Here is a 19091-nt window from a genome sequence, read left to right on the forward strand (position 1 = left end):
TTGGGCGTCTCTGGTGTGGTCTTTGGATACTTTTTCGAAAGCTCTTTTCTATAAGTAATTTTTTTGCATTGCTGAATCTCTTTTCTTCGGTAATTCTGTCTTCTAATTACTTATAAATAACTTTGGATTCCAGTTTTAAATGACTGGAAAGTCTTAAAACGGGGATGGCTTCCTTAGCATTGACTACGGGTCTCCTATGTTACCCTTCCTAAAGATAACTATAAAACTTTGACAACTGTCCTGAAACCCCCCCCCTGTGGGTAGGGGGATAGAGAATACTCCCGCAGTATCCCGGCTTTTCGTAAGAGACGACTAAAAGGGCGGGGAGAAAACCCCGAAAAAAACACCTACCCGGATCCAGAGGCGGCACGGAACATCTGGAGAGATCAGAGAAAGTTTGGGCGTGTCTGGTGTGGTTTTAGGATACTATTTTCGAAAGGTCTTCTCTCTAAGGAATTTTTTCCATTTCTGATTCTCTTTTCTTCTGTGAAACTGTCTTGTAATTCCTTATAAATAACTTTGAATTCCAGTTCTAAATGACTGGAAAGTCTTATAACAGGGATGGCGGCCTTAGCATTGAGTGCGGGTCTGCTATGTTACCCTTCCTAGAGACTATTTTAAACATTTGACAACGGTCTTGAGGCCCCCCCCGCGGGGACGTGAATAGAGATTACTCCCGCAGTATTCCTGCTTGTCGTAAGGCACGACTAAAAGAGCGGGGAGAAAACCCCGAAAAAACCACCAACCCGGATCAAGAGGAGGCGCGGATCGTGGAGAGACATGCAGAGAAAGTTTCGGCGTCTCTGGGTTGGTCTTAGGATACCTTTCGCCCAAGCTATTTTCTGTAGAGAGTTTTCTCCATTTCTACATTTCTTTGCTTCATTTTTAGTATCTAATAATTTCTTTATAAAAAACCATGGATTTCAGTTATAAATGACTAGAAGTCTTAAAACTGGGAAGGCTGCTTTCGAATTGGGTACGGGTCGGCTATGTCACCCTCCCTAAACTCCATTACAAAACTTTGACAACTGTCCGGAAACCCCCCCTGCGGGTAGGGGGATAGAGAATACTCCCGCGGTATCCCGGTTTGTCGTAAGAGACGACTACAAGGGCGGGGAGAAAACCTCGATAAAAACACAAACCCGGATCCAGAGGCGGCACGGAACATCTGGAGAGATGCAGAGAGAGGTTGGGCGTCTCTAATTTGGTCTTTTGATACTTTTTCGAAAGCTATTTTCTATAAGGATTTTTTTTGCATTTCTGAATCTCTTTTCTTCGGTAATGCTGTCTTCTAATTACTTATAAATAACTTTGGATCCCAGTTCTAAATGATTGGAAAGTCTAAAAACGGGGATGGCTGCTTTAGCATTGGGTAAGTGTCTGCTATGTCAACGTCCCTAAAGACTATTATAAACTTTTAACAACTGTCCTGAAACCCCCCCCCCTGCGGGTAGGGGGATAGAGAATACTCCCGCAGTATCCCGGCTTGTCGTAAGAGACGACTACAAGGGCGGGGAGAAAACCCCGAAAAAAACACCAACCCGGATCAAGAGGCGGCACGGAACATCTGGAGAGATGCAGAGAGAGTTTGGGCGTCTCTGGTGTGGTCCTTGGATACTTTTTCGATGGCTCTTTTCTATAAGGAATTTTTTTGCATTTCTGAATCTCTTTTCTTCGGCAATGCTGTCTTCTAATTACTTATAAATAACTTTGGATCCCAGTTCTAAATGATTGGAAAGTCTAAAAACGGGGATGGCTGCTTTAGCATTGGGTAAGTGTCTGCTATGTCAACGTCCCTAAAGACTATTATAAACTTTTAACAACTCTCTCGAAACCTCCCCCCCGTCGGGTGAGGGAATAGGGAATACTTCCACAGTATCCCGGCTTGTCGTAAGAGACGACTACAAGGGCGGGGAGAAAACCCCGAAAAAAACACCAACCCGGATCCAAAGGCGGCACGGAACATCTGGAGAGATCAGAGAAAGTTTCGGCGTCTCTGGTGTGGTCTTAGGATACTTTTTCGAAAGCTATTTTCTATAAGGATTTTTTTTGCATTTCTGAATCTCTTTTCTTCGGTAATGCTGTCTTCTAATTACTTATAAATAACTTTGGATCCTAGTTCTAAACGATTGGAAAGTCTAAAAACGGGGATGGCTGCTTTAGCATTGGGTAAGGGTCTGCTATGTCAACGTCCCTAAAGACTATTATAAACTTTTAACAACTCTCTTGAAACCTCCCCCCCTTCGGGTGAGGGAACAGGGAATACTTCCACAGTATCCCGGCTTGTCGTAAGAGACGACTACAAGGGCGGGGAGAAAACCCCGAAAAAAACACCAACCCGGATCCAAAGGCGGCACGGAACATCTGGAGAGATCAGAGAAAGTTTGGGCGTCTCTAGTGTGGGTTTAGGATACCTTTTTCGAATGCTCTTTTCTTTAAGGAATTTTTTCCATTTCTGATTCTCTTTTCTTCAATAATACTGTCTTGTAATTCCTTATAAATAACTTTGGATTCCAGCTCTAAATGACTGGATAGTCTTATAACAGGGATGGCGGCCTTAGCATTGAGTGCGGGTCTGCTATGTTTCCCTTCCTAAAGACTATTTTAAAAATTTGACAACTGTCTTGAGGCCCCCCCTGCGGGTACGTGAATAGAGAATACTACCGCAGTATCCCGGCTTGTCGTAAGAGACGACTACAAGGGCGGGGAGAAAACCCCGAAAAAAACACCAACCCGGATCGAGAGGCGGCATTAAACATCTGGAAAAATGCAGACAGAGTTTGGGCGTCTCAGGTGTGGTCTTAGGATACCTTTTTCGAATGCTCATTTCTTTAAGGAATTTTTTCCATTTCTGATTCTCTTTTCTTCGGTATTACTTACTTGTAATTCCTTATAAAAAACTTTGGATTCATTCTCTAAATGACTGGAAAGTCTTAAAACGGGGATGGCTGCCTTAGCATTGACTACGGGTCTGCTATGTTACCCTTCCTAAAGACTATTATAAAACTTTGACAACTGTCCTGAAACCCCTCCCTACGGGTAGGGGGATAGAGAATACTCCCGCAGTATCCCGGCCTGTCGTAAGAGACGACTACAAGGGCGGGGAGAAAACCCCCAAAAAAACACCTACCCGGATCAAGAGGCGGCAGGGAACATCTGGAGAGATGCAGAGAGAGTTTGGGCGTCTCTGGTGTGGTCCTTGGATACTTTTTCGATGGCTCTTTTCTATAAGGAATTTTTTCCATTTCTGAATCTCTTTTCTTCGGTAATACTGTCTTGTAATTACTTATAAATAACTTTGGATTCCAGTTCTAAAGACTAAAAAGTCTTCAAACTGGGATGGCTTCTTTCGCATTGGGTACGGGTCTGCTATGTCACCCTCCCTAAACTCTATTATAAATGTTTGAATACTGTACTGAACGCCCCCCTGCGGTTAAGGGAATAGAGAATACTCCCGCAGTATCCCGGCTTGTCGTAAGAGACGACTACAAGGGCGGGGAGAAAACCCCGAAAAAAACACCAACCCGGATCGAGAGGCGGCACGGAACATCTGGAGAAATGCAGAGAGAGGTTGGGCGTCTCTGGTGTGGTCTTAGGATACCTTTTTCGAATGCTCATTTCTTAAGGAATTTTTTCCATTTCTGATTCTCTTTTCTTCGGTATTACTTACTTGTAATTCCTTATAAAAAACTTTGGATTCGTGCTCTAAATGACTGGAAAGTCTTAAAACGGGGATGGCTGCCTTAGCATTGACTACGGGTCTGCTATGTTACCCTTCCTAAAGACTATTATAAAACTTTGACAACTGTCCTGAAACCCCCCCCTACGGGTAGGGGAATAGAGAATACTCCCGCAGTATCCCGGCCTGTCGTAAGAGACGACTACAAGGGCGGGGAGAAAACCCCGGAAAAAACACCAACCCAGATCGAGAGGCGGCACGGAACATCTGGAGAGATGCACAGAGAGGTTGGGCGTCTCTGGTGTGGTCTTTGGATACTTTTTCGAAAGCTCTTTTCTATAAGTAATTTTTTTGCATTACCGAATCTCTTTTCTTCGGTAATACTGTCTTCTAATTACTTATAAATAACTTTGGATTCCAGTTTTCAATGACTGGAAAGTCTTAAAACGGGGATGGCTGCCTTAGCATTGACTACGGGTCTGCTATGTTACCCTTCCTAAAGACTATTATAAAACTTTGACAACTGTCCTGAAACCCCTCCCTACGGGTAGGGGGATAGAGAATACTCCCGCAGTATCCCGGCCTGTCGTAAGAGACGACTACAAGGGCGGGGAGAAAACCCCGAAAAAAACACCAACCCGGATCGAGAGGCGGCACGAAACATCTGGAGAGATGCAGAGAGAGTTTGGGCGTCTCTGGTGTGGTCTTTGGATACTTTTTCGATGGCTCTTTTCTATAAGGAATTTTTTTGCATTTCTGAATCTCTTTTCTTCGGTAATGCTGTCTTCTAATTACTTATAAATAACTTTGGATCCCAGTTCTAAATGATTGGAAAGTCTAAAAACGGGGATGGCTGCTTTAGCATTGGGTAAGTGTCTGCTATGTCAACGTCCCTAAAGACTATTATAAACTTTTAACAACTCTCTCGAAACCTCCCCCCCTTCGGGTGAGGGAATAGGGAATACTTCCACAGTATCCCGGCTTGTCGTAAGAGACGACTACAAGGGCGGGGAGAAAACCCCGAAAAAAACACCAACCCGGATCCAAAGGCGGCACGGAACATCTGGAGAGATCAGAGAAAGTTTCGGCGTCTCTGGTGTGGTCTTAGGATACTTTTTCGAAAGCTATTTTCTATAAGGATTTTTTTTGCATTTCTGAATCTCTTTTCTTCGGTAATGCTGTCTTCTAATTCCTTATAAATAACTTTGGATTCCAGCTCTAAATGACTGGATAGTCTTATAACAGGGATGGCGGCCTTAGCATTGAGTGCGGGTCTGCTATGTTACCCTTCCTAAAGACTATTTTAAAAATTTGACAACTGCCTTGAGGCCCCCCCTGCGGGTACGTGAATAGAGAATACTACCGCAGTATCCCGGCTTGTCGTAAGAGACGACTACAAGGGCGGGGAGAAAACCCCGGAAAAAACACCAACCCAGATCGAGAGGCGGCACGGAACATCTGGAGAGATGCACAGAGAGGTTGGGCGTCTCTGGTGTGGTCTTTGGATACTTTTTCGAAAGCTCTTTTCTATAAGTAATTTTTTTGCATTGCTGAATCTCTTTTCTTCGGTAATTCTGTCTTCTAATTACTTATAAATAACTTTTTGATTCCAGTTTTAAATGACTGGAAAGTCTTAAAACGGGGATGGCTTCCTTAGCATTGACTACGGGTCTCCTATGTTACCCTTCCTAAAGATAACTATAAAACTTTGACAACTGTCCTGAAACCCCCCCCCTGTGGGTAGGGGGATAGAGAATACTCCCGCAGTATCCCGGCTTTTCGTAAGAGACGACTAAAAGGGCGGGGAGAAAACCCCGAAAAAAACACCTACCCGGATCCAGAGGCGGCACGGAACATCTGGAGAGATCAGAGAAAGTTTGGGCGTGTCTGGTGTGGTTTTAGGATACTATTTTCGAAAGGTCTTCTCTCTAAGGAATTTTTTCCATTTCTGATTCTCTTTTCTTCTGTGAAACTGTCTTGTAATTCCTTATAAATAACTTTGAATTCCAGTTCTAAATGACTGGAAAGTCTTATAACAGGGATGGCGGCCTTAGCATTGAGTGCGGGTCTGCTATGTTACCCTTCCTAGAGACTATTTTAAACATTTGACAACGGTCTTGAGGCCCCCCCCGCGGGGACGTGAATAGAGATTACTCCCGCAGTATTCCTGCTTGTCGTAAGGCACGACTAAAAGAGCGTGGAGAAAACCCCGAAAAAACCACCAACCCGGATCAAGAGGAGGCGCGGATCGTGGAGAGACATGCAGAGAAAGTTTCGGCGTCTCTGGGTTGGTCTTAGGATACCTTTCGCCCAAGCTATTTTCTGTAGAGAGTTTTCTCCATTTCTACATTTCTTTGCTTCATTTTTAGTATCTAATAATTTCTTTATAAAAAACCATGGATTTCAGTTATAAATGACTAGAAGTCTTAAAACTGGGAAGGCTGCTTTCGAATTGGGTACGGGTCGGCTATGTCACCCTGCCTAAACTCCATTACAAAACTTTGACAACTGTCCGGAAACCCCCCCTGCGGGTAGGGGGATAGAGAATACTCCCGCGGTATCCCGGTTTGTCGTAAGAGACGACTACAAGGGCGGGGAGAAAACCTCGATAAAAACACAAACCCGGATCCAGAGGCGGCACGGAACATCTGGAGAGATGCAGAGAGAGGTTGGGCGTCTCTAATTTGGTCTTTTGATACTTTTTCGAAAGCTATTTTCTATAAGGATTTTTTTTGCATTTCTGAATCTCTTTTCTTCGGTAATGCTGTCTTCTAATTACTTATAAATAACTTTGGATCCCAGTTCTAAATGATTGGAAAGTCTAAAAACGGGGATGGCTGCTTTAGCATTGGGTAAGTGTCTGCTATGTCAACGTCCCTAAAGACTATTATAAACTTTTAACAACTGTCCTGAAACCCCCCCCCCTGCGGGTAGGGGGATAGAGAATACTCCCGCAGTATCCCGGCTTGTCGTAAGAGACGACTACAAGGGCGGGGAGAAAACCCCGAAAAAAACACCAACCCGGATCAAGAGGCGGCACGGAACATCTGGAGAGATGCAGAGAGAGTTTGGGCGTCTCTGGTGTGGTCCTTGGATACTTTTTCGATGGCTCTTTTCTATAAGGAATTTTTTTGCATTTCTGAATCTCTTTTCTTCGGCAATGCTGTCTTCTAATTACTTATAAATAACTTTGGATCCCAGTTCTAAATGATTGGAAAGTCTAAAAACGGGGATGGCTGCTTTAGCATTGGGTAAGTGTCTGCTATGTCAACGTCCCTAAAGACTATTATAAACTTTTAACAACTCTCTCGAAACCTCCCCCCCGTCGGGTGAGGGAATAGGGAATACTTCCACAGTATCCCGGCTTGTCGTAAGAGACGACTACAAGGGCGGGGAGAAAACCCCGAAAAAAACACCAACCCGGATCCAAAGGCGGCACGGAACATCTGGAGAGATCAGAGAAAGTTTCGGCGTCTCTGGTGTGGTCTTAGGATACTTTTTCGAAAGCTATTTTCTATAAGGATTTTTTTTGCATTTCTGAATCTCTTTTCTTCGGTAATGCTGTCTTCTAATTACTTATAAATAACTTTGGATCCTAGTTCTAAACGATTGGAAAGTCTAAAAACGGGGATGGCTGCTTTAGCATTGGGTAAGGGTCTGCTATGTCAACGTCCCTAAAGACTATTATAAACTTTTAACAACTCTCTTGAAACCTCCCCCCCTTCGGGTGAGGGAACAGGGAATACTTCCACAGTATCCCGGCTTGTCGTAAGAGACGACTACAAGGGCGGGGAGAAAACCCCGAAAAAAACACCAACCCGGATCCAAAGGCGGCACGGAACATCTGGAGAGATCAGAGAAAGTTTGGGCGTCTCTAGTGTGGGTTTAGGATACCTTTTTCGAATGCTCTTTTCTTTAAGGAATTTTTTCCATTTCTGATTCTCTTTTCTTCAATAATACTGTCTTGTAATTCCTTATAAATAACTTTGGATTCCAGCTCTAAATGACTGGATAGTCTTATAACAGGGATGGCGGCCTTAGCATTGAGTGCGGGTCTGCTATGTTTCCCTTCCTAAAGACTATTTTAAAAATTTGACAACTGTCTTGAGGCCCCCCCTGCGGGTACGTGAATAGAGAATACTACCGCAGTATCCCGGCTTGTCGTAAGAGACGACTACAAGGGCGGGGAGAAAACCCCGAAAAAAACACCAACCCGGATCGAGAGGCGGCATTAAACATCTGGAAAAATGCAGACAGAGTTTGGGCGTCTCAGGTGTGGTCTTAGGATACCTTTTTCGAATGCTCATTTCTTTAAGGAATTTTTTCCATTTCTGATTCTCTTTTCTTCGGTATTACTTACTTGTAATTCCTTATAAAAAACTTTGGATTCATTCTCTAAATGACTGGAAAGTCTTAAAACGGGGATGGCTGCCTTAGCATTGACTACGGGTCTGCTATGTTACCCTTCCTAAAGACTATTATAAAACTTTGACAACTGTCCTGAAACCCCTCCCTACGGGTAGGGGGATAGAGAATACTCCCGCAGTATCCCGGCCTGTCGTAAGAGACGACTACAAGGGCGGGGAGAAAACCCCGAAAAAAACACCAACCCGGATCGAGAGGCGGCACGAAACATCTGGAGAGATGCAGAGAGAGTTTGGGCGTCTCTGGTGTGGTGTTTGGATACTTTTTCGATGGCTCTTTTCTATAAGGAATTTTTTTGCATTTCTGAATCTCTTTTCTTCGGTAATGCTGTCTTCTAATTACTTATAAATAACTTTGGATCCCAGTTCTAAATGATTGGAAAGTCTAAAAACGGGGATGGCTGCTTTAGCATTGGGTAAGTGTCTGCTATGTCAACGTCCCTAAAGACTATTATAAACTTTTAACAACTCTCTCGAAACCTCCCCCCCTTCGGGTGAGGGAATAGGGAATACTTCCACAGTATCCCGGCTTGTCGTAAGAGACGACTACAAGGGCGGGGAGAAAACCCCGAAAAAAACACCAACCCCGATCCAAAGGCGGCACGGAACATCTGGAGAGATCAGAGAAAGTTTCGGCGTCTCTGGTGTGGTCTTAGGATACTTTTTCGAAAGCTATTTTCTATAAGGATTTTTTTTGCATTTCTGAATCTCTTTTCTTCGGTAATGCTGTCTTCTAATTACTTATAAATAACTTTGGATCCTAGTTCTAAACGATTGGAAAGTCTAAAAACGGGGATGGCTGCTTTAGCATTGGGTAAGGGTCTGCTATGTCAACGTCCCTAAAGACTATTATAAACCTTTAACAACTCTCTTGAAACCTCACCCCCTTCGGGTGAGGGAATAGGGAATACTTCCACAGTATCCCGGCTTGCCGTAAGAGACGACTACAAGGGCGGGGAGAAAACCCCGAAAAAAACACCAACCCGGATCCAAAGGCGGCACGGAACATCTGGAGAGATCAGAGAAAGTTTGGGCGTCTCTAGTGTGGGTTTAGGATACCTTTTTCGAATGCTCTTTTCTTTAAGGAATTTTTTCCATTTCTGATTCTCTTTTCTTCAATAATACTGTCTTGTAATTCCTTATAAATAACTTTGGATTCCAGCTCTAAATGACTGGATAGTCTTATAACAGGGATGGCGGCCTTAGCATTGAGTGCGGGTCTGCTATGTTACCCTTCCTAAAGACTATTTTAAAAATTTGACAACTGTCTTGAGGCCCCCCCTGCGGGTACGTGAATAGAGAATACTACCGCAGTATCCCGGCTTGTCGTAAGAGACGACTACAAGGGCGGGGAGAAAACCCCGGAAAAAACACCAACCCAGATCGAGAGGCGGCACGGAACATCTGGAGAGATGCACAGAGAGGTTGGGCGTCTCTGGTGTGGTCTTTGGATACTTTTTCGAAAGCTCTTTTCTATAAGTAATTTTTTTGCATTGCTGAATCTCTTTTCTTCGGTAATTCTGTCTTCTAATTACTTATAAATAACTTTGGATTCCAGTTTTAAATGACTGGAAAGTCTTAAAACGGGGATGGCTTCCTTAGCATTGACTACGGGTCTCCTATGTTACCCTTCCTAAAGATAACTATAAAACTTTGACAACTGTCCTGAAACCCCCCCCCCTGTGGGTAGGGGGATAGAGAATACTCCCGCAGTATCCCGGCTTTTCGTAAGAGACGACTAAAAGGGCGGGGAGAAAACCCCGAAAAAAACACCTACCCGGATCCAGAGGCGGCACGGAACATCTGGAGAGATCAGAGAAAGTTTGGGCGTGTCTGGTGTGGTTTTAGGATACTATTTTCGAAAGGTCTTCTCTCTAAGGAATGTTTTCCATTTCTGATTCTCTTTTCTTCTGTGAAACTGTCTTGTAATTCCTTATAAATAACTTTGAATTCCAGTTCTAAATGACTGGAAAGTCTTATAACAGGGATGGCGGCCTTAGCATTGAGTGCGGGTCTGCTATGTTACCCTTCCTAGAGACTATTTTAAACATTTGACAACTGTCTTGAGGCCCCCCCGCGGGGACGTGAATAGAGATTACTCCCGCAGTATTCCTGCTTGTCGTAAGGCACGACTAAAAGAGCAGGGAGAAAACCCCGAAAAAACCACCAACCCGGATCAAGAGGATGCGCGGATCGTGGAGAGACATGCAGAGAAAGTTTCGGCGTCTCTGGGTTGGTCTTAGGATACCTTTCGCCCAAGCTATTTTCTGTAGAGAGTTTTCTCCATTTCTACATTTCTTTGCTTCATTTTTAGTATCTAATAATTTCTTTATAAAAAACCATGGATTTCAGTTATAAATGACTGGAAGTCTTAAAACTGGGAAGGCTGCTTTCGAATTGGGTACGGGTCGGCTATGTCACCCTCCCTAAACTCCATTACAAAACTTTGACAACTGTCCGGAAACCCCCCCTGCGGGTAGGGGGATAGAGAATACTCCCGCGGTATCCCGGTTTGTCGTAAGAGACGACTACAAGGGCGGGGAGAAAACCTCGATAAAAACACAAACCCGGATCCAGAGGCGGCACGGAACATCTGGAGAGATGCAGAGAGAGGTTGGGCGTCTCTAATTTGGTCTTTTGATACTTTTTCGAAAGCTATTTTCTATAAGGATTTTTTTTGCATTTCTGAATCTCTTTTCTTCGGTAATGCTGTCTTCTAATTACTTATAAATAACTTTGGATCCCAGTTCTAAATGATTGGAAAGTCTAAAAACGGGGATGGCTGCTTTAGCATTGGGTAAGTGTCTGCTATGTCAACGTCCCTAAAGACTATTATAAACTTTTAACAACTGTCCTGAAACCCCCCCCCCTGCGGGTAGGGGGATAGAGAATACTCCCGCAGTATCCCGGCTTGTCGTAAGAGACGACTACAAGGGCGGGGAGAAAACCCCGAAAAAAACACCAACCCGGATCAAGAGGCGGCACGGAACATCTGGAGAGATGCAGAGAGAGTTTGGGCGTCTCTGGTGTGGTCCTTGGATACTTTTTCGATGGCTCTTTTCTATAAGGAATTTTTTTGCATTTCTGAATCTCTTTTCTTCGGTAATGCTGTCTTCTAATTACTTATAAATAACTTTGGATCCCAGTTCTAAATGATTGGAAAGTCTAAAAACGGGGATGGCTGCTTTAGCATTGGGTAAGTGTCTGCTATGTCAACGTCCCTAAAGACTATTATAAACTTTTAACAACTCTCTCGAAACCTCCCCCCCTTCGGGTGAGGGAATAGGGAATACTTCCACAGTATCCCGCCTTGTCGTAAGAGACGACTACAAGGGCGGGGAGAAAACCCCGAAAAAAACACCAACCCGGATCCAAAGGCGGCACGGAACATCTGGAGAGATCAGAGAAAGTTTCGGCGTCTCTGGTGTGGTCTTAGGATACTTTTTCGAAAGCTATTTTCTATAAGGATTTTTTTTGCATTTCTGAATCTCTTTTCTTCGGTAATGCTGTCTTCTAATTACTTATAAATAACTTTGGATCCTAGTTCTAAACGATTGGAAAGTCTAAAAACGGGGATGGCTGCTTTAGCATTGGGTAAGGGTCTGCTATGTCAACGTCCCTAAAGACTATTATAAACTTTTAACAACTCTCTTGAAACCTCACCCCCTTCGGGTGAGGGAATAAGGAATACTAGCACAGTATCCCGGCTTGCCGTAAGAGACGACTACAAGGGCGGGGAGAAAACCCCGAAAAAAACACCAACCCGGATCCAAAGGCGGCACGGAACATCTGGAGAGATCAGAGAAAGTTTGGGCGTCTCTAGTGTGGGTTTAGGATACCTTTTTCGAATGCTCTTTTCTTTAAGGAATTTTTTCCATTTCTGATTCTCTTTTCTTCAATAATACTGTCTTGTAATTCCTTATAAATAACTTTGGATTCCAGCTCTAAATGACTGGATAGTCTTATAACAGGGATGGCGGCCTTAGCATTGAGTGCGGGTCTGCTATGTTACCCTTCCTAAAGACTATTTTAAAAATTTGACAACTGTCTTGAGGCCCCCCCTGCGGGTACGTGAATAGAGAATACTACCGCAGTATCCCGGCTTGTCGTAAGAGACGACTACAAGGGCGGGGAGAAAACCCCGAAAAAAACACCAACCCGGATCGAGAGGCGGCATTAAACATCTGGAAAAATGCAGACAGAGTTTGGGCGTCTCAGGTGTGGTCTTAGGATACCTTTTTCGAATGCTCATTTCTTTAAGGAATTTTTTCCATTTCTGATTCTCTTTTCTTCGGTATTACTTACTTGTAATTCCTTATAAAAAACTTTGGATTCATGCTCTAAATGACTGGAAAGTCTTAAAACGGGGATGGCTGCCTTAGCATTGACTACGGGTCTGCTATGTTACCCTTCCTAAAGACTATTATAAAACTTTGACAACTGTCCTGAAACCCCTCCCTACGGGTAGGGGGATAGAGAATACTCCCGCAGTATCCCGGCCTGTCGTAAGAGACGACTACAAGGGCGGGGAGAAAACCCCGAAAAAAACACCAACCCGGATCGAGAGGCGGCACGAAACATCTGGAGAGATGCAGAGAGAGTTTGGGCGTCTCTGGTGTGGTCTTTGGATACTTTTTCGATGGCTCTTTTCTATAAGGAATTTTTTTGCATTTCTGAATCTCTTTTCTTCGGTAATGCTGTCTTCTAATTACTTATAAATAACTTTGGATCCCAGTTCTAAATGATTGGAAAGTCTAAAAACGGGGATGGCTGCTTTAGCATTGGGTAAGTGTCTGCTATGTCAACGTCCCTAAAGACTATTATAAACTTTTAACAACTCTCTCGAAACCTCCCCCCCTTCGGGTGAGGGAATAGGGAATACTTCCACAGTATCCCGGCTTGTCGTAAGAGACGACTACAAGGGCGGGGAGAAAACCCCGAAAAAAACACCAACCCGGATCCAAAGGCGGCACGGAACATCTGGAGAGATCAGAGAAAGTTTCGGCGTCTCTGGTGTGGTCTTAGGATACTTTTTCGAAAGCTATTTTCTATAAGGATTTTTTTTGCATTTCTGAATCTCTTTTCTTCGGTAATGCTGTCTTCTAATTACTTATAAATAACTTTGGATCCTAGTTCTAAACGATTGGAAAGTCTAAAAACGGGGATGGCTGCTTTAGCATTGGGTAAGGGTCTGCTATGTCAACGTCCCTAAAGACTATTATAAACTTTTAACAACTCTCTTGAAACCTCACCCCCTTCGGGTGAGGGAATAGGGAATACTTCCACAGTATCCCGGCTTGCCGTAAGAGACGACTACAAGGGCGGGGAGAAAACCCCGAAAAAAACACCAACCCGGATCCAAAGGCGGCACGGAACATCTGGAGAGATCAGAGAAAGTTTGGGCGTCTCTAGTGTGGGTTTAGGATACCTTTTTCGAATGCTCTTTTCTTTAAGGAATTTTTTCCATTTCTGATTCTCTTTTCTTCAATAATACTGTCTTGTAATTCCTTATAAATAACTTTGGATTCCAGCTCTAAATGACTGGATAGTCTTATAACAGGGATGGCGGCCTTAGCATTGAGTGCGGGTCTGCTATGTTACCCTTCCTAAAGACTATTTTAAAAATTTGACAACTGTCTTGAGGCCCCCCCTGCGGGTACGTGAATAGAGAATACTACCGCAGTATCCCGGCTTGTCGTAAGAGACGACTACAAGGGCGGGGAGAAAACCCCGAAAAAAACACCAACCCGGATCGAGAGGCGGCATTAAACATCTGGAAAAATGCAGACAGAGTTTGGGCGTCTCAGGTGTGGTCTTAGGATACCTTTTTCGAATGCTCATTTCTTTAAGGAATTTTTTCCATTTCTGATTCTCTTTTCTTCGGTATTACTTACTTGTAATTCCTTATAAAAAACTTTGGATTCATGCTCTAAATGACTGGAAAGTCTTAAAACGGGGATGGCTGCCTTAGCATTGACTACGGGTCTGCTATGTTACCCTTCCTAAAGACTATTATAAAACTTTGACAACTGTCCTGAAACCCCTCCCTACGGGTAGGGGGATAGAGAATACTCCCGCAGTATCCCGGCCTGTCGTAAGAGACGACTACAAGGGCGGGGAGAAAACCCCGAAAAAAACACCAACCCGGATCGAGAGGCGGCACGAAACATCTGGAGAGATGCAGAGAGAGTTTGGGCGTCTCTGGTGTGGTCTTTGGATACTTTTTCGATGGCTCTTTTCTATAACGAATTTTTTTGCATTTCTGAATCTCTTTTCTTCGGTAATGCTGTCTTCTAATTACTTATAAATAACTTTGGATCCCAGTTCTAAATGATTGGAAAGTCTAAAAACGGGGATGGCTGCTTTAGCATTGGGTAAGTGTCTGCTATGTCAACGTCCCTAAAGACTATTATAAACTTTTAACAACTCTCTCGAAACCTCCCCCCCTTCGGGTGAGGGAATAGGGAATACTTCCACAGTATCCCGGCTTGTCGTAAGAGACGACTACAAGGGCGGGGAGAAAACCCCGAAAAAAACACCAACCCCGATCCAAAGGCGGCACGGAACATCTGGAGAGATCAGAGAAAGTTTCGGCGTCTCTGGTGTGGTCTTAGGATACTTTTTCGAAAGCTATTTTCTATAAGGATTTTTTTTGCATTTCTGAATCTCTTTTCTTCGGTAATGCTGTCTTCTAATTACTTATAAATAACTTTGGATCCTAGTTCTAAACGATTGGAAAGTCTAAAAACGGGGATGGCTGCTTTAGCATTGGGTAAGGGTCTGCTATGTCAACGTCCCTAAAGACTATTATAAACTTTTAACAACTCTCTTGAAACCTCACCCCCTTCGGGTGAGGGAATAGGGAATACTTCCACAGTATCCCGGCTTGCCGTAAGAGACGACTACAAGGGCGGGGAGAAAACCCCGAAAAAAACACCAACCCGGATCCAAAGGCGGCACGGAACATCTGGAGAGATCAGAGAAAGTTTGGGCGTCTCTAGTGTGGGTTTAGGATACCTTTTTCGAATGCTCTTTTCTTTAAGGAATTTTTTCCATTTCTGATTCTCTTTTCTTCAATAATACTGTCTTGTAATTCCTTATAAATAACTTTGGATTCCAGCTCTAAATGACTGGATAGTCTTATAACAGGGATGGCGGCCTTAGCATTGAGTGCGGGTCTGCTATGTTACCCTTCCTAAAGACTATTTTAAAAATTTGACAACTGTCTTGAGGCCCCCCCTGCGGGTACGTGAATAGAGAATACTACCGCAGTATCCCGGCTTGTCGTAAGAGACGACTACAAGGGCGGGGAGAAAACCCCGGAAAAAACACCAACCCAGATCGAGAGGCGGCACGGAACATCTGGAGAGATGCACAGAGAGGTTGGGCGTCTCTGGTGTGGTCTTTGGATACTTTTTCGAAAGCTCTTTTCTATAAGTAATTTTTTTGCATTGCTGAATCTCTTTTCTTCGGTAATTCTGTCTTCTAATTACTTATAAATAACTTTGAATTCCAGTTCTAAATGACTGGAAAGTCTTATAACAGGGATGGCGGCCTTAGCATTGAGTGCGGGTCTGCTATGTTACCCTTCCTAGAGACTATTTTAAACATTTGACAACTGTCTTGAGGCCCCCCCCGCGGGGACGTGAATAGAGATTACTCCCGCAGTATTCCTGCTTGTCGTAAGGCACGACTAAAAGAGCAGGGAGAAAACCCCGAAAAAAACACCTACCCGGATCCAGAGGCGGCACGGAACATCTGGAGAGATCAGAGAAAGTTTGGGCGTGTCTGGTGTGGTTTTAGGATACTATTTTCGAAAGGTCTTCTCTCTAAGGAATTTTTTCCATTTCTGATTCTCTTTTCTTCTGTGAAACTGTCTTGTAATTCCTTATAAATAACTTTGAATTCCAGTTCTAAATGACTGGAAAGTCTTATAACAGGGATGGCGGCCTTAGCATTGAGTGCGGGTCTGCTATGTTACCCTTCCTAGAGACTATTTTAAACATTTGACAACTGTCTTGAGGCCCCCCCCGCGGGGACGTGAATAGAGATTACTCCCGCAGTATTCCTGCTTGTCGTAAGGCACGACTAAAAGAGCAGGGAGAAAACCCCGAAAAAACCACCAACCCGGATCAAGAGGATGCGCGGATCGTGGAGAGACATGCAGAGAAAGTTTCGGCGTCTCTGGGTTGGTCTTAGGATACCTTTCGCCCAAGCTATTTTCTGTAGAGAGTTTTCTCCATTTCTACATTTCTTTGCTTCATTTTTAGTATCTAATAATTTCTTTATAAAAAACCATGGATTTCAGTTATAAATGACTGGAAGTCTTAAAACTGGGAAGGCTGCTTTCGAATTGGGTACGGGTCGGCTATGTCACCCTCCCTAAACTCCATTACAAAACTTTGACAACTGTCCGGAAACCCCCCCTGCGGGTAGGGGGATAGAGAATACTCCCGCGGTATCCCGGTTTGTCGTAAGAGACGACTACAAGGGCGGGGAGAAAACCTCGATAAAAACACAAACCCGGATCCAGAGGCGGCACGGAACATCTGGAGAGATGCAGAGAGAGGTTGGGCGTCTCTAATTTGGTCTTTTGATACTTTTTCGAAAGCTATTTTCTATAAGGATTTTTTTTGCATTTCTGAATCTCTTTTCTTCGGTAATGCTGTCTTCTAATTACTTATAAATAACTTTGGATCCCAGTTCTAAATGATTGGAAAGTCTAAAAACGGGGATGGCTGCTTTAGCATTGGGTAAGGGTCTGCTATGTCAACGTCCCTAAAGACTATTATAAACCACTAACAACTGTCCTGAAACCTCCCCCCCTGCGGGTAGGGGGATAGAGAATACTCCCGCAGTATCCCGGCTTGTCGTAAGAGACGACTACAAGGGCGGGGAGAAAACCCCGAAAAAAACACCAACCCGGATCAAGAGGCGGCACGGAACATCAGGAGAGATGCAGAGAGAGTTTGGGCGTCTCTGGTGTGGTCCTTGGATACTTTTTCGATGGCTCTTTTCTATAAGGAATTTTTTCCATTTCTGAATCTCTTTTCTTCTGTGAAACTGTCTTGTAATTACTTATAAATAACTTTGCATTCCAGTTCTAAAGACTAAAAAGTCTTCAAACTGGGATGGCTTCTTTCGCAATGGGTACGGGTCTGCTATGTCACCCTCCCTAAACTCTTTTATAAATGTTTGAATACTGCACTGAACGCCCCCCTGCGGTTAAGGGAATAGAGAATACTCCCGCAGTATCCCGGCTTGTCGTAAGAGACGACTACAAGGGCGGGGAGAAAACCCCGAAAAAAACACCAACCCGGATCGAGAGGCGGCACGGAACATCTGGAGAAATGCAGAGAGAGGTTGGGCGTCTCTGGTGTGGTCTTTGGATACTTTTTCGAAAGCTCTTTTCTATAAGGAATTTTTTTGCATTTCTGAATCTATTTTCTTTGGTAATACTGTCTTGTAATTCCTTATAAATAACTTTGCATTCCAGCTCTAAATGACTGGATAGTCTTAAAACTGGGAAGGCTGCATTCGAATTGGGTACGGGTCTCCTATATTACCCTTCATAAAGACTATTATAAAACTTTGACAACTGTCCTGAATCCTCCCCCCCTTTGGGTGAGGGAATAGGGAATACTTCCGCAGTATTCCGGCTTGTCGTAAGAGACGACTACAAGGGCGGGGAGAAAACTCCGATAAAAACACTAACCCGGATCCAGAGGCGGCACGAAACTTCTGGAGAGATGCAGACAGAGTTTGGGCGTCTCTGGTGTGGTCTTAGGATACGTTTTTCGAATGCTCTTTTCTTTAAGGAATTTTTTCCATTTCTGATTCTCTTTTCTTCGGTAATACTGTCTTGTAATTCCTTATAAATAACTTTGGATTCCAGCTCTAAATGACTGGAAAGTCTTAAAACGGGGATGGCTGCCTTAGCATTGACTACGGGTCTGCTATGTTACCGTTCCTAAAGGCTATTATAAAACTATGACAACTGTCCTGAAACCCCCCCCCTACGGGTAGGGTGATAGAGAATACTCCCGCAGTATCCCGGCTTGTCGTAAGAGACGACTACAAGGGCGGGGAGAAAACCCCGAAAAAAACACCAACCCGGATCGAGAGGTGGCACGGAACATCTGGAAAGATGCAGACAGAGTTTGGGCGTCTCTGGTGTGGTCTTAGGGTACCTTTTTCGAATGCTCATCTCTTTAAGGAATTTTTTCCATTTCTGATTCTCTTTTCTTCGGTAATACTTACTTGTAATTCCTTATAAAAACTTTGGATTCCAGCTCTAAATGACTGGAACGTCTTAAAACGGGGATGGCTGCCTTAGCATTGACTACGGGTCTGCTATGTTACCCTTCCTAAAGACTATTATAAAACTTTGACAACTGTCCTGAAACCCCCCCCCCCTAGTGGTAGGGGGATAGAGAATACACCCGCAGTATCCCGGCTTGTCGTAAGACACGACTACAAGGGCGGGGAGAAAACCCCGAAAAAAACACCACCCCGGATCGAGAGGCGGCACGGAACATATTGAGAGATGCAGACAGAGTTTGGGCGTCTCTGGTGTGGGTTTAGAATACCTTTTTCGAATGCTCTTTTCTTTAAGGAATTTTTTGCCATTTCTGAATCTCTTTTCTTCGGTAATACTGTCTTCTAATTACTTATAAATAACTTTGGATTCCAGTTTTAAATGACTCGAAAGTCTTAAAACGGGGATGGCTGCCTTAGCATTGACTACGGGTCTCCTATGTTACCCTTCCTAAAGACTACTATAAAACTTTGACAACTGTCCTGAAACCCCCCCCTGTGGGTAGGGGGACAGAGAATACTCCCGCAGTATCCCGGCTTGTCGTAAGAGACGACTACAAGGGCGGGGAGAAAACCCCGGAAAAAACACCAACCCAGATCGAGAGGCGGCACGGAACATCTGGAGAGATGCAGAGAGAGTTTGGGCGTCTCTGTTGTGGTCTTTGGATACT

Source organism: Hetaerina americana, unplaced genomic scaffold, assembly GCF_022747635.1.
Source record: "Hetaerina americana unplaced genomic scaffold, ioHetAmer1.1.p SCAF_12, whole genome shotgun sequence".
Lineage (NCBI taxonomy): Eukaryota > Metazoa > Arthropoda > Insecta > Odonata > Calopterygidae > Hetaerina > Hetaerina americana.